Genomic DNA, 27,226 nt, shown 5'->3' with positions numbered 1-27,226 from the left:
AGGAAATGAAAAACTACAAGAAACCAGCAACAATTTGGCCATATAACTTGAGCCCATAAGTTATGTTCAATTGAATATTACTTGAGACAAATGAGTTATGTTCAGATCTAGCATTCTTTGGTAGCAGAGAGATTTTCCGAGTTCTTTCTTCCTTGTAGCTGGATTTGGCCTGTAAATAAACCTCTGTGCTATTCAAACACAATTTGGTAAAATGCTATTTTAAAACCAGTACCTTGAAGTAATATTAAAGATACTGAAAGGTTAACAGAAAGGACAAAGAGACTGAAAGGTCAAGGAAAAGGACCCAAGTCTCCACCACACCAGCAGCAGGCTTAGGGTCTTGCCTCAACTGTCTTGGCTCTGTTTGAACAGGGCAGAACCTGTGAGGCATTCAAACCCAAAACTTTTACTTTGATGATTTCAAAGAGCAAGAAACAAGCTGAACCAGTTCTAACTGAAGCAAAATGTACTTATTCTACTTAGCTAAAATTAGATATGCATCTGAATGATATTGAGAGCTGGGTAGAATTCATCATGTACACTGGGGCAGCTTCATTTAATTCCATGTTCAAGCCTGTATATAGTATATACTTTGAAACTATGAAACATTTATAATAGGCAAGTCAGAAGTTTCCATTAACAAACAAGAAGCAATTCCATTCAATACACCTACTGTATACAGTGCACTTTTCTTCATTCCATACAGAATGTGAAGATCAACAAGACACAGCCTGATCCTCCAGAGGCCAATAATACTTACATGGTGGAGTCTGATCCATATACTAATAACTTGGAAACAAGATTTAATGGTGATAAGTGCCAGCAAGAATATAGACTAACACATAAGAATACAAGAATGGGAAATGTGTTCCCTGTTTAAAGGACATGGAGGTAGAATTAACAGGAGGTAGGATTCCCATAGGCCCTTGAAGACCGGCTAGCACTTTGACAAAGCTGGGGTAGAGGGTTGGGCACTGTACCAAAGGAACGGCTTGAGCAAAGCTAAGGAAGCCTGTCAAATGTGTGTGCTTGGTACACAAATGAGCCAGGGCACCGGAGACAGAAGACAGCAGCCCAGGAGGCTGCAAAGGCCGGTGGGGGTGCAAACCAGGATGCCTAGGAACCTCGAAGAGGGAAGCAAGACGTCATTCTGCATGCAGTCATGAGCCATTCAAGGTTTCAGAGGAGGCAGATGTGATCAGATCTCTGATTTACAAGACAACTCGTGGCCATTTGAGTTCTGTTCTTTAAATCCATATTCCTCGGGGAAATTTTTGTAAAAAATCTCTTATCAGAGCAATAACGCTTTCTCACCATCACCGGTGCCCTGAATGCTCTTACCCTCATTTTGTTTTAAAAGCCTCAGTGTGAAAACAAATGCCTTCTTCTCCAAGTTGCTGCCTCCAACTGTTCGTTCCGTATGGACCCTGGATGCCCCGTGTGCTCACATCTGTCTGCCCAGCAACGAGCTGCGACCTCATGAGAAAACCTGGAGCGTCTCCTCGGGACCCGCCCGTAAGCCCCTGAGCCACAGAGCCTGACTTCTGTTTTCCTGGAAGCATACACAGCAATGAGGATCAAGAGGGTCAATGTTTATATGTCCCTTAACCAGTTCCTTTCAAAGTTCTCTTATTCCAGAATTTCTTCGGACTCAGAATAAGAGGTCAAAATTCTCCTTCAAGTCCTATAAGTAAAGACTCTGAATTTCTAAGAAAGTCCTTTCTTCCTCTACCCTCCGATTTCCATGTGTCAATTTATCTAGAGCGAGAACTCTTGATGCCTTGTGTCCCACAGGTTAAGGACATTTCACTCTCTTTTTTTCTTATAGGCATAAAAAAAAATGAATGAGATTAAAATTCAAGTTGAGCAGAATATGTGAATAAGAAAGGGTGGGGGGCGGTCCAGGAAAGACAAGGTCAGGCCGCCCTACCCACCTAGGATCTTCACCATCAATCTCTGGCTTTCAACAGCAGCCAGTCACCCATTGGGAAGTTGCCCCAACAAATACAGCAATTAACTTTTAAAGTAATGCAGGATCTGGGAAGAAAAGCACCCAGGGCATGTGGAATGAACCACACCCAGGTGCATGTGCATACACACCGACACACGCAAGCATCAGAGACAGACAGAAGCTTCAACCATAAGGAAGTTCCGAGTGGAAACTAAACAAAGAAGCACCCAATTAACTCTTCCACTGAGCCCCATGGAGAAGGACGGCTAAACTACTCCACCACCTGAGGGCCTCCTCCATGCCAACCTCTGAGAAGCAGTTCAGCTCCCCCGAGGGTCAGGTTCCTGCTGCCTCCCACAGCCCTGTCTCCCCACAGGTGTGATGCTCAGCTCCGACAGGACTGCCAGCAGGACAGAGATGGGGAGCTGGAAGCTTCTCTTTGCAGATGGTCCCCAGGGCCAGCTCCCCAAACTGAAGTCATCTCTCTCACCTCTCTTATGTCTCATTGTTATTTTTTTAAATTGACAGGTAAAATTGTTAGTATTCATTATGTGCAACAAGATGTTGAGGAGTCGATAAATCTAACTAGTTGAAATTATCGTTACCTCTCACATAGTTATGATTTTTTTGGTGAGAACACAACTTTCATCTATTCTCATTTGTCAAGAAAATAATATATTATTATTAATTATAGTGATCATATAATACAATAGAATTCTTGAATTTATACCTCTTAACTCAAATTTTATGTCCTTTGGCCAATATCTCTAAAACTCCCAAACCCTGGTAACCACCATTCTATTCTCTACTTTTATGAGATCAAGAGGTTTAGATTCCACATGTGAATGATTATGATGTAGAATTAGTCTTTGTGTCTGACTTATTTCACTTCACGTATATAATGGAGTATTATTCAGCCATTAAAAATAAGAAGGGCTGAGGATGTAGTTTGGTATAGCACTTGTCCAGCATGCACTAGGCCTTGGGGTTCCATCCCCAGCACTGCAAAAAATTAAAATTTTTTAAAAAAAGGAGAAAAACCTCTAATTTGCAACAACATACACAACTCTCTCATCTCTCTTAATGATGATCCAGGGTCTATGGAGGCTCACCTTCAGCAAGCTCCCCCTTCTGAATCCTCATGGTATGTTATAACCTCCCAATGGGAAAAAAAGAAAAAGAAAAGGGAGAGGTGAAAACACAGTTTAGGAAAATTACTAACTCTACCGAGTATTTTACCAGAATATATATGAGCAGAGTCTAGGATTTGCTGTGTCCACTGTGGATACTATTAGACACATGTGACCATTTAAAATTAATTTAAGTTCTCCAGTCTCACTAGTCACCTGTGGCAGTGGCTATTGCACTGGACAGCAAAGATACAGAACACTGCCATCATGGCAGAATTCCGCTGGACAGTGCTGGTCTTCAGTTATTAGAAAGAGGTTTATTTGCACCTTAGATTAGGAATAAAATGCACTGTTTGTTATAAAGTGAAAACAGCACTAATCAGGATTAATTCTAGCCCAGCTTTACTAATAAGGGCCTAATAATGGCAACCAGATCTGTAAAGCAAGGGATGGGACTGGACAGGTGATCCCTAGAGTCTTACCTAACAGAAGAAGAAGAGGCAACAGGATACAATGAGAAAAGCAAAAGCCTGGAATTCTCCAGAGTCCAGTTCAAACCTCAACACAGTCCCGGGGGGCCCAGGGGTAAGTCACCTCAGCTTGCCTGGCCTTCATTTCCTCAGCTGCATAACAGAATCATATCATCTACCTCAGAAATCCAAGAGTAAATTGAGAATATATTCTAAAGTGTTGTTTGTGGCAAAACACTAAGCAAAAGCGATGTGGTCCAGAGTCCACAGTCCTCAGGCACCTCCTTTCCTCCCGATCCCTAGGATGCTTCTCCATCAGCAGCTGCCCAGGACACGGCTCTGGCGTGTTCTCCTTATACCACCTCTCTCTCCTGCTGGTGATGTCTTAAGCAGGGTTCTGGTTGCCTGTGTTTGGCAAACCTGGATCCTCCTCCTCCTCCTCCTCCTCCTCCTCCCGCTCCCCACCCACCCCAACACAACATGAAGAAAAGAACCGCTACTTTAAAGCCACCTATAAAATACGCCCTTGGGGTTCCTCCTTGGCTTTGATGTGGGGGGGAAGAAAGACAGTTGCAAAGGCACCATTTATTGAAGTCCTGTTGTATCCGTAGCACTTGCTTGGATCAAGGGAATTAGCTGAAGAGAATAGAAAGGGGTCCTAACAAAGAGGAAGAAGGGTTATAAAATACACACGTTTGAAGAAGCTTTAAAAATATTTAGGGATTCTTATTCTTCAAATATATCAGCAAGCATGCATTAATGTGGCCAAGTCTAATAAACACTTGAGTGTGAAATGAGATCCTCAGGAATAAGAAGAATTGGGTGGGGAGTTGGGAAGGTTTCCTAGGGGAGTTCAAAACGAAGCCAAACTTTTAAAGAGTTTAGCAAAAAGGAGAGAAAAAGGCTTTACCAGGAAGAGAAACTGCACCAAGGCACAAGAGACAGGGAGATGAGGACTTCCCACAGGTGAGTGCCTGGGGGCCTTGGGAGGAGTAACGCGGAGGCAGGGGCTGCCAGAGAGAGGCCCAGGCAGGAGGGAGGTCGGGGATAAAGAGCTTCACGGGGAATTTCCTTTTGCTAATGAGTGGTAATGGAGAGCCACTATGGATTCTTGAGCAGAGGAAAACAGTGTTTAATGAAGACAATTCCAGCAGCTGTGTGCAGGATGGAGGCGAGGCCGTGGGGAAGCCAGCTAGAGTCCTGCACTAAGCAGGAGCCATAGAAATGGAAATGAGGATCAGAGGAAGAACTGGCAGAGATTGGTGGAGACTGGAAGTGGGGGCTTTGGAGAGGGAGCCAGTGGGAACAGGTGCCAGGACAGTGTGCCATTGGCAACAATAGAAATGTTGAGGAAGGGTGGCCATTGAAACAGAAAGGGATAGGAACACTGGGTTGTTTTTCATTGTTGTTGTTGGTTGGTTTTTTTTTTTTCTTTCCTCTTTTTGCCTTTAACATTTTCCAATAGCAGGAGAAGGTGCCAGGGGAGATTTTTCTATAAACCACTAGAGACATAATCAGGATGCTGGAAATGTAGATTTCGGAGCCTTCAAAATCAGTTTGTAACTGAAACCATGTGAGAAAATGAGCCTTCCAAAGAGTGGAAGACTGAGAAAAACAGAAATGGGCACTAGCTTATGCCTTGAGAAAACGGTGTGCTTTAAGTCAGCTTTTTCGCCGCTGTGACTAAAAGACTTGACCAGAACAACCGTGGAGGAGGAAAAGTTTATTGAAGGGCTCACAGTGTCAGAGATCTCAGTCCCTGGACAGCTGCATGCATTCCTCAGGGCTCAAGGTGAGATTGAACATCATGGCGGAAGAGCGTGGCAGAGGGAAGCAGCTCACAGGATGATCAGGAAGCAAAGAGAGAGAAGTCACTTGCCAGATACAAATACATACCCCCAAGCCACGCCTCCATGACCCACCTCCTCCAGCCACAGTCCGCCTGCCTCCAGTTACCACGCAATGAATCCCATTGGGGTTAATTCACTGATTGGGTTAAGCCTAGAACGCAGTCATTTCGCCTCTAAACCTTCTTGCATTGTCACACACATGGGCTTTTGGGGGAAACCTCACATCCAAAACATAACATGGTGGCAATGTGAAGCCAAGATATATAGAAGAGGTTCTCAACCTCAGCACAGTTGGGGCCAGTTACTTACCTCTACGTGGCTGGGGACTGTCCTGTGTACAATAGGATGTTTAGCAACACCCCTGGCCTCTACCCTCTGGATGACAGCAGTCTCCTTCTCTCCCATCATGACAATCAAAAATGTCTCCAGACATTGCCAAAGGCTCTGAGAGGCAAAATGACTCCCAGCTGGGAGCTATTCATACAGAGGTCAAACATTTACAGTGGACATTTACAGTGTTTCAGGAACTGTTCTGAGTACTAATTCATTAAATTCTCAAAATAACATTTTGAAGGAGCTGTACTATTTGCATTACCCATTATCCCCAAATAAGGAAACTTCAAAGGTTATGTAATTTTTCAAAGGTCCCACCACGAGGAACTAGACATGCCAGGAAGATTGTCTACACAGCCTGTGCTTTTCACCAAAAGGCTTCACTGTATTTTTTGTAGAAAATAGGACTTTTAAAATTTTATTACTTATTTATTTAATCAAAATAGGACTTATTTTGTAAAAAAATGAAGACAGATTCCACAGAGCCCGTGGGGACTGGGGAAAGAATGTCAAGGGAACGTGTGAGAGCCCAGATGCATCAGGCCTGAGGCACTGAGGAAACGCTGGTCCTGTCCAAGAAATAGGGACCTCAGAAATTGGGCTAGAGGAAGAGAATGAATTTTGGTTTGGATCAATTAATATTTTAGAGTGACCACGTTGAAAACAGCCATGAAGAAGAAATAGTGGGAAAAGAAAAAGAAAGGTGGGGGTGATCTCATGAAAAATCAAACAAAGATCAGTAGAATAGAGAAAAGGGACCCGGAGTATAAGTGGGGAGGGAAGGGGAAGAACTGGGGAGTGATATTGGCAAAATTATATTGCAACATCATATGCATGTACAAATATGTAACAACAAGTCCCACCATTATGTACAGCTAGAATGCATCCCCCTTAAAAAAAAAAAGTGGAGAAAAGAAAGAAAAAAAGAAAAAAGAGTGGAAAGACAGGATTTCATGATGACAAGGACAGTAGGAAGCACCGAGTGTGACAACAAACCCCTAAGGAAGAGATGGATTGAGCCACGAGCAAAAGGCCCTTTGAAGCTTCCAGAAAACAAAAGAAAGACATAAATGTTCCTGTTGAAAAGAAAATAAGCATGGATATTAATTACATCAGAGAATGTTGGTTTCCCCAGTAGAGTGTGATGAAACCATCTGCTGTGAGGAGGGAACAGGGGAGAGAGGAAGAATGTTCAGAGAAGAGATGGGAGGGGCCAGGGCAGGGCATGTGGGCTCATGGGTAAAGGCTGGTGACCCCAGGGCCAGAGATGATGGGTTGGGTAAGGAAGGACTCCCGGTCATCCAGGTAAACTCACTTGTACAACTTTCTTCATCAGCTTTTAGAAGCATGAGTGATAAAACAGAAAAAGCAAACAGGATACCAAAGAGGTGGATCAACAATGGACAAACTGGATTAGAGCGTAAGAAAATGCAAGGTGCAGGAAGTGGTGGGGGGCAACAAGGAGACTCCACACAGACAAGACCAAGGTCAGGGATCCAAGTGAAGGGAAGGGAGCAAAGCTTGTATCACAAGAAGGGAGAATGCAGGTCTTAGGGGAGGGGGTGAGAGAGACACTGCCATCTGGAGAAGGAGTATGGCTGGGGAAAGAGGTGCAATGTAGACAAAGAGCAGGCTCATCTCCACCAGTAAGTGTGCGATGGGCAACAGGGATGTGCAAGGACCCTTGAATCCAACATATTTAAAAAAATGTTTTTAGTGTATATTTTGAAATAAATAGCAGAAAATGGAATAAAGAACAACAATGTTGTCCTTTTTAACTGAATAACTAAATAAGCACTTGCTGTATGAAAATTAGACAAAGTTCTTTCCCTCTGGGCAATCCACTTACAATGAAAAATGTAAGAATAGCTATTTCCACAGCATGAGGAGCTGTGTGCATAAAATTACAGGGTTAAGAGTATGTATTTAATCAATCCACCACATCTTCTAGAAACACGAGTTCAAGGGAATGGCAAACGACAATGGCCAGGAGTTGCAAGAAGTCAGGCACTGGCTTCCTCTTTCCAGTGGATGTTTCAGGCGTGGCTTGCTGAGAGGATGGATGCATGGCTCCTTCATACAGGAGACAAAGGAGCAGGTGTGGGGGAGGCGGCAGAGGGTCTGGAAGAGCAATTCTCAAACCTGGCCATGCCTGAACCACCTGGGCAGCATTTCAAACATACCCAGTGCATTATTCGTACCTTTGTGAACATGCCGTAAAGTTTCTCATATCTGGGAAGAAATAGTTTTTCATTCAGATTCTCTCTCTCTCTCTCTCTCTCTCTCTCACACACACACACACACACACTCACACACGTGTATGGAGCTGGCTCTGTCACACAGCAAGCAGCAGGGAGCGCGGCTTTACTTGGCAGCAGTTCTGTCCTCCAGCTGCATCTGGGCTTGAGCCCAGCCCAACTGCACCGAGGAACCAGGGAGGAGCAGAGGGAGGCTCCTCTTGCCTCCATACCCACCTCATTCCCACCCTTGATTTCCAATACCAAAGGGAGATCAGAACCCAATGCCTCGAATGTATACCATCCCTTCTCCTATGAAAACAGAAGGGTTTCATGAAGACCAATATTTCCACCAGCCTGCTGCATTCCCTCTGTATAGAATTAACCCTAAATTGCCTATGCTACTAGTAGGTACCACACGGTACAAAGAAACTGAAACCAGGAAAATTTCAAAATTGATTTACATTTGCCATTTGAATGCTTGACATTCTGTGAACTTACAATGTTTAATTCCTTCCCAAAATGTCTGTTTGCCACCGTTTACAGGCAGACGTAAGACAAAGAGATATACACAGAGCAAATATCTGCTCGGCAGAGCACTGGATTGTCAGAGTGACTGTAACACCCAAGTAAGCCCAGGAGGGCTGGCAGGCAGGCAAGCTGGCTGACCTCCACGAAGAGGTCCCAGAGGCTCCCCGGAGTCCAGGCTGAACTTCCCAGGGTGGCAGAGCAGCTGTCGCTCTCTGACTCTCCCCCAGAAGTGTGCCAAAACTGCTGCTGACTCGCTCATTGGCCAGCCCGGGGAAGGAGGAAGGGGCAGGCCAGCACTGTCCCTCCCTGGGGAATAAGTGGCACAGGCGCTCCGCTCTGCGCCCTGGGCTCCTCCAGCTGTCTCTGAAGAGGACATCTCCTTACAGCCCGCTCACTCCTAGCTGTGCCCTGGACTGCTTTCTTCCTTACCCTTTCTCTTCCTTTCCCTCTCCCTCCCTGCTTCCACACACCCCCACTCTCCTCAGTAAGTGGAGGAAAAGCCAAAGAACTTGACTGAAGCTAGTATCCTGAATGGGGCACAGCCCTGTCTTAGCCTTTCCCAGTCACCAATGTCTGTCCTGTGCTCTCTCCTTCTGTCTCTCTCCCGCCTCTCCCTCTTTCCCTTGGTAGAGGCTTTTGTCTTTTTGTAGGTCCTAGTTTAATGCTTAATACGTCTTAAGTAGTAAATGGTTATTAAAAGAATAAATGAATGGAAATACAAATTTTAAAAATTACATTTCTCTTTCCTTGCATCTGTCATTCTCTCTAAAAACTCAAGACTCCTAGCCCCCAGGGTCCCTCTGCCTGATCCTACTAGACACAGCCAGCTTCTTCGGGACTTATTCTGATACACCTGATTTCCCGAGGTCACCCCAAGCACCAGATTCCATGCATTTGGCTCTGTCTCCCTCATAAGCAGAAAAGAAAATGCGTCACCTCTGTGGGTGAGAGCCCCGGTGGAGGACCATGAGGGACAGGCTGGGATAGGCATGTATGTGGGAGAAAGAGGGGAAGATGGTGAAGGCCAGCACAGAGCATCACTTTTTTTCCTGCCCTATGAGAAATTGCCAGCATTACTCACAGGACATGGACAGGAGGTGACAGAGCTTGGTTCCAGGTGCTTTACATACTTGACCTCATTTAACCTTCACCTAACTAGCATTTGACAGACACAGAGAAGCCAAAGGCCAAAAAAGAAAGTGCCTTACCCAACGTCACTTAGTGGCCAGTGGCAAATCCAGGATTCCCAACTCAAGTCCCTTTGACGTCAAAGATCTGCTCCTGGTTCTCAAGGGCTGCCTCTCTGGGAGTGGTACTAGGGCTGCAGCTTTTGCTTTCAGAATCCAACTACTCAAACCCCAGGGAGGCAGCCTGGAAGTCCTGAGGTTGCTGGGACTGAGCCTTCCCAGAAAGGCACTGCCTGTCCCCAAGAGAACACAGAGACACATCTTCTACTGTGAGGAGGGAATCCACAAAGGTGATCTCCACTTAACATCAGCTTTTGGAGGAGGGGAGAAAGCACCTATCAAAAATCTTAAGAATTCTCACCTTGGCCTCCCAAAGGAGAATGAATCTCCAGCTGTGACTAGAATTTGTTCACAGGGCTCAGAGAAGAGTCCTGAAGTCTGTTAGGGTGCACGGCCAGGCAGCTGACACAGTAGAGAGAATAAATAACACTAATCATCCTTCATTCCCACATTATCCGAATACATTCACCTCTCCCAGAGTGCTTGCATTGCAGCCCCCTCCCCGTGTGGTCCTGCTGGCTACGGGTTCTGGGCCACATGCCAGCGCTCCCACAGCACTTGGTTATACCACCTCAAAGACTCCTACTTCCCCACACCTTTGTCCCAGTCTCAGCTTCAGGTCTGTCAGCTCTTGGGGGGAAGGGCAATAAGCCTGATCCCACAACAAGAAGGCCCCAGTACTTGGCTTCCGACCTTCATAGACATTCTAGAAATGATCCATGGAAGAACATAGGAGTATGGACTGCAAAGAAGACTGTCCCCCAAGATGCCCACCTTCTGGAGACAGGGAACTAACTAGAGGAGCACCTGCCAGGGTGTGGTCTGGACATGTGGTCTAGAGCCAGGCTTCTTACTCTGGTATCTATAGAGGGGTTTCAAGGATTCTAAGACCTCTAACAGTTTAATGTTGGAATTTGGGGCGGGGGGCAGGGGTGTAGGTATCTGTGTAAAAGTGGATTTTTCTTGTAAGAGAACCCAAAGCATACATTTTAGAAATTGGCGATCAAGTAGCTATGTGGCTCAGAGGTAAAGGGAGAAACCAGCAGGGTGGCAAAGATAAAATGGGGGATAAGGTAAAGGGTGGCAGAATGGCCCACACAGGTTTGCCAACAGGGCTCTTCCCAGGCACTACAGCTGCACGGCTGACCTGGCAGAGCAGCCTCCTCTCTCGGGACTCAGCCGCCTTCTGCTCCAATGCGAGAAGCAGGTACAGTACTTCCCTGTTCCCACGGGTGTTGAGTGGTTACTGGAGACTGGGTGCAAGCTCCCTCAGTGGGTCCAATGGCAGGGCTAGGGCACCGTGCTAGCCGGCAGCCATTCGCACCATTTTGAGTACTATCTATTTAACCCACCCCATTCTCCCTGTTTAAGGTAGATCAGGGAAAGCCAAATCTAAAACGGTCCTTGTTTTTCCTTAATTACATAGATCAGTTTCCTGCAGCCTGCCAAGCCTATCCTTCTCACAGAACCACAGGTCTGGCAGAACGTGTTCTTCAAAAAGCCATTTTGATGGTTATCATGCTTTGGTCTCTTCAAGATGTCGGTAACTATTTGGTTTGATGTTTTTTTCAACTTACCATTTATGCTCAGGAGTTTGGAATTTCCAACCATCATCTTTTTCTTTAGAAAAAAATCATAAACTGGCCCTCCAATATCTTTCCAGTCCTCCACAATTGGAAATGGCAGCCTCTAGCACGGCAGTGACCACCTCTTTATTAAAGATATTTCGAATCCATCATTAAGACTCGGAAGTTGTTTATTATATTCTCTGTAATCAATATTCTAAAATCCTCTCTAATTTCAAATTGCTTTTATGTTCCCTAACTCATGCTAGAATCCAGTGTGTGCTCTCTCGCTCTCTCTCTCTCTCTCTCTCTCTCTCTCTCTCTCTCTCTCTCTCTCACACACACACACACACACACACACACACACATAAAATCACACACATGCACACACACACAAAGAGACTGTATGTTAGTGACTAGTTCCTGGTTTTATTTCTAAGAAATTAAAGAGTATTCTATCTGCTGCCCTTGTAGAGAAGTCTTCTACTGCTTCACCTTTATCTCGTTCCTGATGTAAAGTTTTTATTTCCTAATCATATTTTCTGAATATAAAAACAATATGCTTTATGGTAGAAATTTGGGAAAGTAAAGAAAAATAGAGAGAGGTAAAATACTAATAACCCCCTTGCTCCTAAACCCTGGGTCTGTTACATGCCTTTTCGGGTTCACAATGGTTACTGTTTCTGAGCGCGTGCACCTGCCCACTGACCTGGCTTTTCCTTTGCGAGTAAGCTCTTTGCTGACCTGAGCAGGCATCCTCCACACACACTCTTGCCTCCGAGGCAGCAAGCTGCTGTCCTCATGTAGCTCAAGGCACAGAGAAAAAAAAAAAAAAGCCCAGGCCCTGGGTCCAGAGAGGCTGGGCTTGAATTCTAGATCTTTCTTTTCCTTGACTGTCTTATTTTGAATTAGACCATTATTAGAGCACTTTGTACCACAATTTTCTCATCAATTTTATGAGGATAATAATTCACACCCCAAATTCCACCTGATAGATCCTTGGGGAGATTAAATAATGTATGGGGAAAATATATATATGAGAAAGCTCTTGATAAACTCCAAAGCACTTCAGAAAAATAAGTGTCTGTTTTCATTGCACTCAATGTGCTTCTAGAAGTCTTTGCGTCTTCTCAGATTTTATTTGCTTCCAGTTTTCCTTAAAGCTCTTCATTTTATCTGTGTTCTTTCAGTTCATGGTGACTTTGTCCAAGGCTCACTTCAAGCTTTGAATCTTTCGTTAACTGATTCCTCTTTGTAGGTATCTCTTGCATTTTTGTTGTTGTTGTTCTAAGAACATGTTCTCTACAAATATTCTAAAACCATGAACCTTGTGGCCATATTTTCTTCTTTTGCCAGGTATGACCTGATGAGACTCTCAAAGAAAGCAATGTCCGTGTAGAACTGGAAGCCCCTGATTTAGTACCAGCTGCAGGTTCCACACATGGCTCACGTAGGCTCACTCCTCCACCACTCGGACTGGCTTGGATGAGAGTAGCTACAGGGTGGGGAGCAGGGGCAGCCACAGTAATGAACAGTTATGGAATGCTTACTCTGTGACAAGGACTGGTCAAATAAAATAACTCAATTCATACTCACAGGAACTCAAAGAAGCCAGAGCTATCAGTACCCTGTTTTATAAATAAGGAATCTGGGACCATGGAAATGAAGACCTATTCCCAATAAACTAACAGGGGCCAAAGCATTCATCCTGGCAGTCTGACCCCTGAGATCTTACTCTCAACTTCTGTTTTCCACAGCTGCCTCCATGTTACATGGTAATAAGACAGGATGGAGAAGTGGAAGCTAGAAAAACTTAAGAACTCCAAAGGTAACAGCAGGCAGCTAAGGAATACAAGTGCAAGGAACACAACCCGAGTTGCCCTCTGCACAACGCATCAGTAATCACATCAATGACATTCCCGGGCATTTCTGGAAGACTGTTCTTGATGTATCCGGTGGCTAATGAACACACCAGGAGAATGAAGTCCGTCAAATTCTACTGTGTGCCCTCTTCTCATTCTCCACTGTCCTCATTATGTAGAACCAAACATGCAATATGTTCCCACTAACTCTCTGACTGTAAGTCACCCATAAACCTTCACTACAAAGCTTTAGAGCAAAGAGCTTAAGAGTGTGAGTGCCAGCCAGACTGGGCTCCAATTCTGCCTCTGCCACTTGCACTAAGTGGGTTTTAAACTGCTTCATGTTTGAGGTATCCTGATCTGTAAAATGCAAGTAATAATTTTCCATACCTCCTAGGGTGGTTTGGAGGGCTAATGAGGTGATGCACACAGCACTGAGCACTAGGCCTGTAAGTGCTCACAACACAGTAGCAGCCATTTATTAAATGTCTGCAGTGCACCAGCACTCAGTCAGGCACACACAGGGTGTACGCTGTTTCTGTCCTTGAGAAATCACATATACTGGATTGGAGACACAACCACAGGCATTCACATCTCTGTGGGGGCTGGGGAACAGGAAGAGGGTATCGTTTCCAGCCTGTGGGGACCAGGAAGACCTCAGAGGGTCCCTGAGCTGGATGGTGAAGGCAGATTAGACGTGAACCACAACAGGTGAGGTGGGAAGGCACAGCAGACAGAGCGGGAGGCCTGGGGGCATGACTGCCTTTCACATTTTCCTTTTCCTGGGCTTCTGTCACCATCTCCATCTCTACTGCTTGGATCATGTACAGATAAAAGATAAGCCTGGAAAAATAGTTCCATACATAAAGCTAGAAAGATTAGTCTTACTCTCCTTTCTGACAAGCATTTATCTAGTTTTCTAGATAAATACTGTGAAAGAGAACCTGGGAAGGAGACGCAGAACAAAGATTAAAGACCACAGGTCCCAATGCCTAGGTGCCACTCTGCCTTCAGAACACGGGTTACTTCACCATGCTGCCTGCCTTCCCCATTAAACTCGTCCTTCCTCTTGTCCACTGGGAGCCAATGTACTGCACTGAAGGTCCCAGAATACACCAAAAACCTGGAGCAGAATGCAGCTATGAATAATATTATATGTGTATATATTAAATTTACAGTTTGAGGGGATTTTTTTTTTTACATTTTCTCATTTGATCAGCAACACAATTGTCAGCCCTAAAGATGAAACTTTAGAAAAGAAGAGGCACATTCTGCAAGGCTGTACAACTTGCCGGAATCACACAGCCAGCTGGGGTAGGACTGAGGTGGGACCTGGTCTCTTGGCTATAGGCCGGTGCCCCTTCATCAGTATCACTTTGCTTCAAAAATAACTGAAAAGTTGTTTAAAAACATGCATGTGGTAATGCTGAGAAACCAGAATTCTATGTAGCACAAATGGATACTCTCCTTCTTTTTTTTTCTTTTTAAGATTTAAAAATATTTTTTTAGTTGTCCAAAGACCTTGATTTTTTAATTTATTTATCTGTCTTCAGTGCTGAGAATGAAACCCAGTGCCCTACACATGCTCGGCAAGCGCTATGCCACTGAGCTACAACTCCAGCCCGATATCCTCCTTCTTAATAGGAAAATTAAAATGTAGAGGATTTAGCTTTTGAAACATAAATTTATTTTATAGAAAACTTCCCTTTAAGTCAAAAGTTATAACAGATATTTGAAACAAAGCTAGCTCCCTTGTGTCCTTTGGGGTTCTTAAATTTTTCTAGCTCCCATTTCTCCATTATTGTTGTTCCTTTAACAATAATGGTGATTCCTATGAATGTAACAATCCAAGAATAAATAGGATTCCTGACTGCCACCCTCTTGCTCTTACCAGTATTCTCAAAGTAGTAGTTTACCAAAGGGTTTGAGAGAGAAATAGATACAAGAAAACAGATAATCTTCAAAATGCCCAAGATTAAAATGAGCAGTGAGGGGCAGAATGATTCCCTCACACAGAAACTGTACTCTTCCAAGTTCAGATGTGAAGTGTATTTACAGAATGGAAGGAATTGGTTAAGAGAATGGCACCCAAACCTTAGCCATGTGTGAAATAAAGGAGATGCTGGTTATCAGAGCCATGAATTTCTTACCTTTCATTCTCATCAAATTAAATTAATGTCCAGAAACTGGCTGTTTTATAGGGACCCACCTTTCCATTTTAAAACAACTTTGCCTTTGCCAAGAGCAAAACACAAAGGAACCTAGAAGAAAGTCACTTTAGCTGAATCTTCAAAGTCCATACTCCTGATGAGTTCCTCTATCTATGACACAAACCTCAGGGCTCGGATGCTGCTCAGAGGTAGTGCACTTTCCTACTAGGTGTGAAGCCCTGGATTTGATCCCCATCACCACTAGAGAGAGAATATATACAACATAAACCCTTATGCCTTATTGGTGGAGGCAGCTCTCTGATTTGAAGAGCCAGGGCTAGAAGTGGAAGACGTAATTTGGAAGTCTGGTTTGCTGCTTATACTTGTGTACCTTGAGCTCTCTAATCCTCACTCTTTTCGTCTGAGAAACAGAAAGAATAATGTCAGTCTTGTTGTGAGGATTAAATGAGATTACACATGTTAACACAGCCCACAATATAATGGGCTAAGCATGACGGTGTACTGCCAACTCATACCACACTTGAACAAAAAGTTGTCCCAAGCAAAAGCAAAGCAACTACTTGTAGGTAACTATTACATTTGAACTGACAGCAATAATTCTTAGCAGTTTCAGTCCACCATTTATCTTCAAAATAACCTACAAAGCCCGGTGTGGTGGCACCTGTAATCCTAGTGACTCAGGAGATTGAGGTAGAAGAATGCAAATTCCAGGCCAGCCTCCCCAATTTAGCAAGTCTATAAACAAGTTAGCAAGACCCTATCTCAAAATAAAAAATAAGGGCTAAGGGATGTAGCTTAGTGGTAAAGTACCCTTGGATTCAATACCCAGTAACACCCAAGGGAAAAAAAAAAAAAGCCCTACAAAAACTGGCTAATTCCAGGAACCTTTCACTCCTTTCCCCCTAATTTCTATCTCAGAGGCATAAATGCATTTGCATCAATAAAACAAACTCCTTGCTATGGTTACTAAACTATCATTCATGAGTTCCAGTGCCAACCTTGACTTCATGAAATCAAAGCATTTCATAAATAGGTACAGGAAAAAAGACATTGAGAAGGTGAATAACCATGATCCCATTTATTCCAGAAAGCCCAAGTAAAGAGAAGGCATTTGGGGGGTTGAAAAAAAGAAAAGAAAAGAAAAGAAAGCTCTTATAGTATTTGTCCCCAGAGTCAGCATATGAAAAGTACTACAAAGAAAGGGAACAGAAAAGGAGTATGTGAATAAACAACTTGGAAGAGCTGATTTCTAGTTGAGAAGACCAAGAAAGACATCATGGTGGAGACTGCCTTGACATGGATCTTGAGAAACAATTAATTTACATGGAATTTGAAGGGAAGGGGAACTGCACAATTACTGACAAAAGACACATTTTTGAAGAAATGTCATATTGAACACAATGTAGAATGAAGCCCAGACAAAGAAATGAGGCACTAAGAAGGGTATATTTTCATTCTATCAGACTAAAGCTGGTTCTAAAGATTCTTCCATCAATTCAGCTCTAGCAAATCTCACCCAGGTGCTTAGATGGCAAGGAAATGGGAACATAAATGGTATAAGCATATCAACTTTATCTTCAATGCACATTCATTTATATCCCATCTTTATGGAAGATCAGCATTTTCTGAATACTGACCATGTGCAGAGAAAAATGTCACATAAAGCACAAACCTTGTCCTCATGGAAAAAATGGCAAATCAATCAAAAAACAGAAGTGATTTCTCTCTTATAGACTCTAAGAAAACCCATATAGAATTTCTCACTTCAAGAATCCAGGAAAAGGTCAAATTCTCCTAACCAGGAAAGATCTTCCTGGTCTAAGCACCTACGTTTGGCCAGGGTAGAATTTTTCTGCAGTCCTTCTTCTTATGTGAACTGAAGGGAAAAAAAAAAAATCAAGATACAGACATAAACAAAATAAAATGATTGAAATTGTCTCCATTCTCCCTGAAGCTCAGAAACAATCCTGGAGTCTCTACAAGGTGACATGAGGGAGAGCCACAAACCCTGAAGATACCCATTCTGGCTCCACAGAATTGACCGCAGACCTTATCTATATAGAAACAAATCTGAGGGTAAAGGCTGCAGTGTCTCCGTGATCTAGACATTCTGCCTGCACAGGGCCCGCCCAGAAGCTATTTGGAAATTCAGATCAATGAAGACACTTCTTGATTTTTGCCTAAATATTCAGTGCCCACCAAACACCACTGAGAGTCCAAGTCACACTCACACCCCTTCTCTCTCAACTCCAGTGCCTATTAGCAGATGTCCAGAGAGAACAACCGTTTGTCTTTTTCAAATAACACAGATGCATAAATCTGGGTTCTTTCTTGTCTCTCTACATTTAGGTCCACATTTATTTTAAAAAGGGGAAGGGAGAAAGTAAAAAAAGGAAGGATGTGAGAAGACTGTTAACCCCAGCAGCCTGATAATCAGTGATTAAAGTCACAGTCAGAGAAGAACGGCATCTTAATGCCTCCTACCCTCTTCCTCCTCCACGTGTCTTTAATATTCCACTTCAGGCACTGAGGGAGGGTAACAGGGCTAGCGAATTCCAACCAGCACCAGGATAATTGCACCATTCACCCCCCTCACTAGTCAATCAGAGTCTGCTTATCCAGCCCCAGTTATTAATAGTTTTCCTACATTTACAGTGTTACAAAGGAGTGAAATGAGGCTTTCTCTCCGAAATAAGAAATGGGGCACCCTCAATAAGGACTAAGTGGAACAGGGATGTTTGCAGAACTGAGGGCCACTTGCCCTGTTTCACAGCCACACCTGTTTCAAGGGTGTCAAGGAAAGCATTCTCCCTATGCTTCCCAACCTTCAATAGCAGGCCTGTGTCGGTGCCGGGAGAGCTCAGGAGCAGGGTGAACACAGCTCTGCTCTTAATTCAACTACAGGTTCTACCCACCTTGGTGCACTCTGTAAGTTAAATCCCCTCATCTCCCCAACAACGAGTCTGACCTCTGGCCCAGGGATCCCCTCCTCATCATATAACAGTATAACTATGACAGGACCTCATTGTATATGCCAAAATGCTAGATCAGGTAATGTTTAGAGCTAACAGGTCCCTTGTCAATCATCTTGCCCAGAGGTTCTCAAATATGGTTGCGCATTAGAATCCCTTAGGGAACTTTTTAAAAAGGACCGCTGCTGCTTGGATCTTTCACTGAGTGACTTTAATTTAGCTGTTTGGGGTGGAGCTTAAGCATGGGTATCATTGGTTTCGTTGCTTCGTTTTTTTGATTTTGTTTGTATTTAAGCTCTGCAGACCATTCTGTTATTGAACTGAGATTAAGGAGCACTGCTTTAGACTGTCACAGAAATGGGAAGATTGAGATCGAGAATCAATGATTTGCATGTGGTCACAGAGTAAGCACCACAAGCAAATCAAGCTTCTGACTCCCAAGACCTCTACCTTTTCCACTGTCAGATAAACAGCTGCTGGATAACCTAAAAAAATTTTTTTTTTAATATTTAAAAATACCCGTTACTTACAAAAGGAATGCCTTGGGCTCTGAAGAGTGAATGCCTAGCACTGGCTGACTTATAGGACATGTATCCCAAGGTGACCGGTGGGGCAGGGCAATGGAAGAAAAGCATTAAAATAAGATTCGATGGACATGGAATGTGGCTTTACACCACATGGTTCATGTCAGGACTATTTTGACAGTCTTAAAATGGCATTTGTGGTAGGGATTGGGGGACAAAATAATAACCAAGGTTGACTGTCAGCATTAATGCTTATTATCCTACCACACACACACATGCACACACACACACACTCACATACACACACACACATTCACATATCTCATGCATGATTGTACCTAAATTGCACAAATACATTTAATGTATTTAAGGTTATTTTGGCTACTGTTTTTGGTAGGTAAGTCACTGCACAAACACTCATATACACACAAGTCTAAAGTGTGGGAGTGCATGTAGAGTGTGTGTATTAAGATACACTCAGAAAATACACTGATCTTTAATGGTCCTACTGTGGTATCTATGTGACCAGACCATGGTCCTACAGGTGGGAGGACTGCTTCAGGGTTTCTGGCCATTTTCTCAGAGCACAGTTAGCTGTGGGAAGGAGAATTAAAGGCATCACCGAAGCTTCAGGTATCTTCAAGACCCTCTTCTCTCTCTGAACAATGGAGTGCTTTTAAACAGTCATTGTTATTTTTAAGTTCCCCCTCTCAAAATGAAACAAGATCTGGTTTTCTTAGAAATTTTAACTTATTGAAGTGCCAAGAGGGTCTACATACAAGTTAATGAGAACATCCTTCTTTCTGAAAAAAAAAAATCACAATTCTAATAAAGCCATGAGCACAGAGATGGGGGGTGGTGTAGCTATATCGTAATGTGTCTTTCCTGAGCTGGGTGAATAGGTCAGAGCGTTAACTCATCAAAACCTGAAATTGGCCTCATCTAAGAAACTCTCTACTATAGGCTTTCCCCTTCCCTAAAATACTGGACTCCAAAAAGGAGGAGGGCCATAATCTCTCTCTGCCTGGCCCCTCCCCTGTCTAGCCTGGCCCCTCCTCCTCTCCTCTCTCCCAGGCACAGCCTTCTGGCTATGCCTACGCTGCTCTGTGTCTCAAACACGTCCCTTGAAATGCATGTCCCTTCAGTGAGCCAGTGGTGGGCATTTACTCACCCTCAGATCTTCAGAACCAGGAAACTCTCTTTATATACAATGGACATCTAAAAAATCTCCAGATTGATTTTTAGATTCCCTTTGCTAATGACATGAATACAAGCCACAACGTACAGAGAAATGGTGAAACTGGAGGAAAAAAAAAAAAAGGTATAAGGAAGGAAAGCAAGAAAAAAATGCAAACAAAATTTAGGGAAACATTCATTCAAATCCATCTTCCCTTTAGGCACCAACACTACAATTTAATCAAGCAGTGACCTAGGGCATTTCCCATTATTTCTACACCTGGGCATCCCCATAAAGCAAAAACTTGTAAAATGTCAGGCCACTCTAGTAAGGCAAGCAAAAAGCGTCTTTAGAATGCCTTGGGAATCACCGAGCCCCTCTTCATCCATCACTCCTCTTTGCCATTACAGAAAGCAGCTAGAGGCTGAACGGCACAGCAACTCTCTACCTCACGACTCTAGAAACACACGGGGCTAGGCTGGTCCTTCATTCCAAGTGGCTTGGCCTGGGCTAAGATCCAGCTCTTTCCTTGGACACAAATCAACTAACAGCTGTCCCTTTATTTGTAATGGCCATCAATACAGTTAGCTGCAATCCAGTGGTCTAAACTGAAAACTATATCATTTGCTCATTCTAGAGATGAGTCTAATAAATAGGACTAGGCTTCATTAACTATAGAATTACAAAGCAGAAATTAGAGCCTCTTCCCTCTCCATTTAAGAAGACCCTGACTTTATTCTCTGCTTTATCACTTGGAATCTGAATTTTTTTCATCAAAGAAACCACACTTTCCCATGTTGCCCTTTTTCCTGAGTTAGGAAAGCCAGGAAGAGAAGGAAACTTGCCCTTCCACACCTACCTTCCTCTCCATATGCTCTCAGTCCTCCCCAAAAGACCTTCCTCTCCTCACCTACAAAACTCCTATTCTTCAAGATATAATTTAAATGTCAGCCCCTTCTGTGAGGCCCTCCTCAAATCTCCCCGGCCTCTTCTTTGTAGATCTTGCCTAAATATACCACCGATTCCTTGCGCGTCTCCTTCCCAGCTCCTCAGCTATAAGGGAGGCACAGAACAGAGCTAATTCTTTTTCATAACACAATGACAAATATTGGTTCTTAACAAATATTTATTGAATCACTGAGTAGAGCAAAACATAAACATATATTAAGCTTAAAGAAGAAGACAGAAAAGAAACTAAGGCATTAATAAAGAGGTGAACTAAGAAGCAGGAGAACATAAAAAGAAAAATAGAAGGAAAAGAGTCAGCTATGAGAAAGACCAGAATAAGAGCACAGATGGTGAAAAGAGAAGAGGCCAAAGATATATAAAGTGGAAGAATAAAAAAGAGAGGAGATGGGTTTTGATTTTACTTTTTTATATAAGAACAAAGCAGAGGTGTTGGGAGTCCCAAAAGTACAACCTATGCGACACTGCCCATGTTAACCATGACATATAATTAAGTGCAGGGATGGTGTAGATGGTGATGCATGGTACAGCAACTCTAGTATCACCTGGGAGCTTGTTAGAAATGCAGAATGTTACATCCCACCCCAGAGCTAGTGAATCAGAATGTGCATTTTAACAAGATCCCCAGGTGACTCTTATATGCAACAAAGTTTGAGATGCACTGATGTAGACATTTTAAATCCACAGATAACCACCTCCACATCTCATTCTAACCTGATGGTATGTTCCACAAAGCACCAGTACTCAGGACTACACAATCTTGGACAAATCACCTACTGCCCCTGGATCTAACCTTCTTCATCTAGTAAGTGGAGGTCAGAGCAGATGCCTTCTAAAGTGTCACAGAGCTCCATATTCTCAGTCACGTCTTACAGTATAACTTCAACACTTCCTACAGCCACCAGAACAAACGATGAACAGCATCACTGGCTAAAGAATAATGCACTTTCTCTGTTCATTCACTTCGTATTTTCTGAGTACCTACTATGTGCCATCACTATGCTAAGAAGAAATAATTATAAGATGATAAAACATCTCTCCCACCGTTGAGAAGTTCACAAACTTCTTTGGGATACATATGAACAAAATTAGGAGAAAAATAATGAAAAAAACATGAATACATGCTGAGAAAACAGGAAAGGCAAGGCAATCCCACTATTTGGGGTAGTCATGGAGAATTCTGACAAGGGGACAACACATGCAGTAGGTCACTTCTCCGCCAACCTCAGGGGTGGAGCAAAAAGAGAAAAATCAAGTAATGGGAGAACATCAAGAAAACAACCACTGGTCCTTGAACACACCTCTCTGGTTCAAAAAATCACAAAAGTTCATCCACTCAATGGATTTTGTGTAATGGCCACAGGCAGACAATTAACAGCCACAAGTGGACCTCAAAAACCCACCTTTTCTGAGTTATGTGTGCTCCCTCTACTGACTATATTCTGTTCTTCCATCTTCAGCCTCCCTCTGGAAAATAATATCAATTCAACCACTAATCTACTCTCCCCGGAGACTTCTTCTTGTGGTTGCAAAGAGGAGATGCACTTTAATAAATGTGAACAATTCATTAGACCAGTAACTCTCTTGATCTATATTTATTTATAGAGAAAGACTACACTAGTATCCAATCATGTGTACAGTAACAGAGGAAAAAAATGTACTTTATTCAAAAGAAGAAGTTTCTAGAATTCTTAAGGAGGGTATAGAATGAACACTCAGGAAAAGGAAAAGCTTAAATTTTCTAGCTTATCCACTCCTGACCCCATCAAGATGCCAGAGCTGAGCAGTTCTGCAAGTCCCAGTCTTCACTGTTGAAGACAGAGGAACACCATTCATGACAACAGTTTTCCAACCTGTACAACAGTGAAGTCCACCCTGGCTTCCTTCTCTTCTCTGGCTTCTATATGCTGGTTTGGGGCTACGGTTTCCTCACAGACAACCTGTGCTTTCGCCTGACTCCTTTATTTCGTAGTCCATAAACCTTAGCTAAGTGTTTGCAGCCTGTTAATACTAGTGAATATGTCACCTTCATTTGACTCTTGAACAGGAAAAAAAAAAAAAAACAGAAAATAAAAAATCCTGTCCCCTGGGTTCATCATAGTTATGGAGGAACTAAAAGAATATTTTACAAGGTAATGATGTTCCCAAGGCTAGATCGGCTCAGTCCTATTTCTCCTCGTCAAACACCACTAGTTCCACCAACCAATTTCAGTTCCCAGGTCTCTCTTTCAGGTGGTCACTGCCTCTCCCCATGCAAGGCTGGATGCGTGCATGTGAAGGTCAAGGAAGAAAGTCAAGGTTCTGAAGCCCTTTTTCTGGAGGTAAAGCAGGAACAAAAAAAGCAAGGTTCCTGCTCTTCATCCTTCCTCCAGAAGAAGTCGCTCTTCTCAATTAGCCTAAAAAAGTGCACCTGGTGTGCAAACTAGTGACTAGAGGAATATTTCTCTTTCCCCTCTTTTCCTGACATTTTTCCTCCTTCCTTATTCTCTCTGCCTGCATTACCCCTGACAAAAATTACACACATCCAGCAGCAAAGCCAGACTCTGCCAACAGACAGGTTTCCTAAAGCTAGAGCCAATGGGAGAGAAAAATTAGACAATTCCGTAGCACACCCTGCTTCTCTCCTTGCGTTTAGCATCTGTCTCTACAGTGCCATATCCTTCTGTTCACAGATCCGTCATACTCCACCACACCTGAAACACAGATGATCACCATGTGGAATTGCTTCCCTTGAAATCGCCACTCTAACCTTCTTTACTCTGTTTTCCTAGGAAGTCTTTATTTCCTATTAATTTTTTTTTCTTAATTGCACATCATGGAGACTCCTTGATTGAAATTAAATCTGCTCTTCCACCCACCAGCAGCCACACTGCTTTCCCATGTTACCCACACTGTCAGGGGGTGGCAGAAGGAGAGAAGACAAAATAGAACCCAGTCAGCTCTTTGTGCTGTGAGGGGAAAAGGGAGAGAGAAGAATGGCCCTAGGATGGCCCAGAACACCGTTGTGTCACAGTTTCATGGACACTGAAATAAAAGATAGGTCCACAAAGATAGGTAACACCTGCCTCCACACCAGGTCTCCAAATAGGCTTTGGATGTCAAAAAGGTACAGACCACCTGTGGCAATTCCTCCTTGAATCCTAAGGAGTCCTTTCCAGTTGGAGCACCTTTCCTTTCTCTTTACACCTTTCTCACCCCCTTTTCCTTATCTTTCTCAGCGCTCTTCCCTTTTAACCTCCTCTCCTTCACCTAGTCTTTGGGCCAACTAAGGACAGCCTGCAACTTGGCTTGATCCCATTAGCATTCAAGACAAATGAGGTGGCTTTCAAAAGGCCTCATCACCAAGGAACATTCTGAAGGACCTACTCACTGCAAAGTGCTGTCATATGCACCAGGGATGCAAAAGGAACCATGTGCCTGCCCTATGGATACCACCTCTCTTTGTCCGTCCATTTGTATGAAATCATTGCACATGGAACTGCCTTTCTCACCCATACCTCTGTTCTATTTTGAAGTAAAATTAAGAGTTCATCCTCCCACTTGAGGGAATAGAAGCAGATGGGGAACCAGCTCAGGTGTCTCTAAGGTGAGCACACACCAGATAACCTCAGCTATTTGTAGACATGGTGACAACATGGTTCAAATTGGGATCCCACCCTCTCACTCTGATTACACCATGGTTACAGATTAGCGTTTCAGCAATAAAAGCTCAAAAAAAAAAAAAAAAAAACCCTGGAAACCTCAGGAAGAGGAACAGTAAATTTGGATTATTTCCATCCCTTCTGGACAATAAAGAACTATCATCTATGGTCATCTTGAGTAACAGGACCTTCTGCTACTTTCCTCCACATCCCATTAGTATTTTGGGATTGTTTCAAAGGATGGTTATTTTTTTAAATGCCAGAAAAAAAAAGATTTGTAGGAAGAAAGAATACTTTTAGGAAGACTATTGATGCTGATGATTCTGCTACATATTTTTGAAGACTTTTATCCCATTTTAATTACTGCATTCAGATGCCTTCATGGTTTTGGGATGTATGGTCAGTGGAGCAAGAGGAGCAGCCTGTTCACCATGATGGCCCTCCAGCCCATGAATGATCTGATTTTCTCAGGAGTTGTCTTGGATTGCCTGAGTGACTAGCAGAAGAGTCATTAGCTAAGTCTTTTCCATTTCTCCTGCTATTTCTGTTTTCAAGTTCATTAAAATATTGCCTAACCACATTTCACATGTTATAAAAATTGATCAAAGGGGAAAAAATTAAAGTATTAATTCTATTTTTTGAGGGCACAAGACTAACACATGCAAACAGCACATCTCTTTGTTTAACACAAAGACTCACGTGTCGAATTCTGCACCCCTTCCACATGCACAGCATTTTAGAACTCTGCAAGATAGCCATTTTGCAAGAGTGTGGAAGTAACAGTTTGCTTGGAGGATGTGTGGGTATAAATAGATGTGTAGACAGAAGGAGAAATTTACAGCTCAAAAATAATAGCACACAAAAAATATAAATTAAAAGCAGAATATTGACTTCTTTCCATGCTCAGAATATTGAATTCCTTCTTTCCATGCTCAAGATTTAAGTCCTCTTAATCTGCAGCACCCTTCAATTCCAGGTGTTCTTAGACCCGCCCGATTCCCCATCTAGACCTGCCCCTCTGCAATAGGCCTCCCGGGATCTCTGGGCCCAGTGTCAACCTTTAGACAGCAAGTGGACTCCAGGGCAGCAATCACAGTCATCTCAGTCATTATTTTTAATTTTTAATAGGTACCAAAAGAGATGCCTAGAAAGGTAGAGACAGGAGATAGGGAAAAAGGCATGAAGATGGCAAGTGGGTAAAGCCAGCTTGGGGAAAAAAAAAATTCTAGATTCCCATTAAAAATCATAGCTTAGCTCTGGATGAATAAAATGATTTAACTAGAAAATCACACAGGTCTCCCGGCTGCCTGTGTGTGTGTGTACACACACACACACACACACACACACACACACACACACACATACATATCGTATGTCTTCCAACATATTCTGTGCCTACATATATCCACTCCCAATGCCCCCCAAAACCCAAAACCTGTTTGATGAGAGAAGGAAAGGGTATAACAAGGGAGATTTCCCTCTTTGTGATAAGCCTTTTTTCCCAAACAGCATTATTTTGGTATCTCCTTATCTTTTCTTCCAAAAAGATCCACTTGAGAGACAGATAAAGCAAGGAATCCCTACCCCAGGTGAGGAAAAAAATAAAATAAAATTTGCCCTACCTTGGTTTGTAGAAGCCAAACCTCTAGACGGACAGATTAAGGGAGTGAGCATGTTGGGAATGTCCAGTCTCCTCTTCTTGCTTGCATATCCACATAAGAAAGACGAAGGATAATGAACAGAAGATAATTTAAAATCCAATTTAGCGTAAATTTTGTTTTAATCTTGTGTCTTGAAGAGATGCAAATTCAAAGAAAAAAAAAGATTTAATTCAAAGGTATTTCAGGGTATGGAGAGCAGCTCACAATGCAGAATCCAGAGTAATTATTCCGTTTGCATGTGAGGTTAGTGGCTGGAATATATTTTTAAGGATTCTTCTGGCAATTATGGTTTTTGATTTTTGGAGCTTTAGTGGAGGAGGATCTGTGTGGAGAAGCTGGGGGCCGGCTCCGTTCCTCCGTGGAGCATGGTCATTCCCAAAGCGTCCCCTTCCTAAGGGGGAAAAAAGAGGCGGTCAGGGTTTGATTTGAGAGTCCCCCGGAGGGTGAGAAAAATGCATTCCGAAAAAGATATCAATTCGTTATATGGGAAAGGGGGAGGAAACCCCGCATTTCCCACAGAGTGCACACGAGAGGAATTGAAAACAGCTGGCACCGGTCTATAAATAATTCAGAAAAGGTCTGGCTATACCATTCCTGGGACAGGCATGGATGAGAGGTGGGAAAGCCAACCTGAATGGAAGAGAGAGGGAGGGAGCGAGTGAAGGAGGCAAGTGGAAAGGAAGGAAGAAGGGAGGGAGCAGAGGCACGATACAGCAACACACACACATGCAGAAACACAATCCCCACTTAACTCGCCAGCAAGTGCGGCCCCCAGCCCCATCTGCATTGCTGCTGACATGTTTGTCTCGCTCTCCCCATCGTCTCTAGCAGCAGCGCCTCCTCCCACCCCGGGCTTGTGCTGAATGGGTCTGATTGTGCACGGGGTGCACACTGGGCATTTCTTGGAAGGGGCACACTGACACGCGCGCACACACGCC

General features: G+C 43.3%; 1 protein-coding gene across 1 annotated transcript in view; it reads right to left on the bottom strand.

Moving 5' to 3' along the window:
* Grin2b (glutamate ionotropic receptor NMDA type subunit 2B) overlaps window positions 1–27,226 on the bottom strand; it is a 401,948-nt gene that overhangs the window by 373,584 nt on the left and 1,138 nt on the right. Inside the window, exon 3 of the mRNA XM_078015203.1 lies at window positions 26,250–26,679. The gene's annotated coding sequence lies outside the window, so the exon portion shown is untranslated. The remainder of the gene's footprint in view (window positions 1–26,249; window positions 26,680–27,226) is intronic.

The sequence above is a fragment of the Ictidomys tridecemlineatus genome, chromosome 6 (assembly GCF_052094955.1).
Source record: "Ictidomys tridecemlineatus isolate mIctTri1 chromosome 6, mIctTri1.hap1, whole genome shotgun sequence".
Taxonomy (NCBI): domain Eukaryota; kingdom Metazoa; phylum Chordata; class Mammalia; order Rodentia; family Sciuridae; genus Ictidomys; species Ictidomys tridecemlineatus.
Note: the sequence above shows the minus strand (reverse complement) of the source record. Positions and strands in the feature narration are given on the sequence as shown.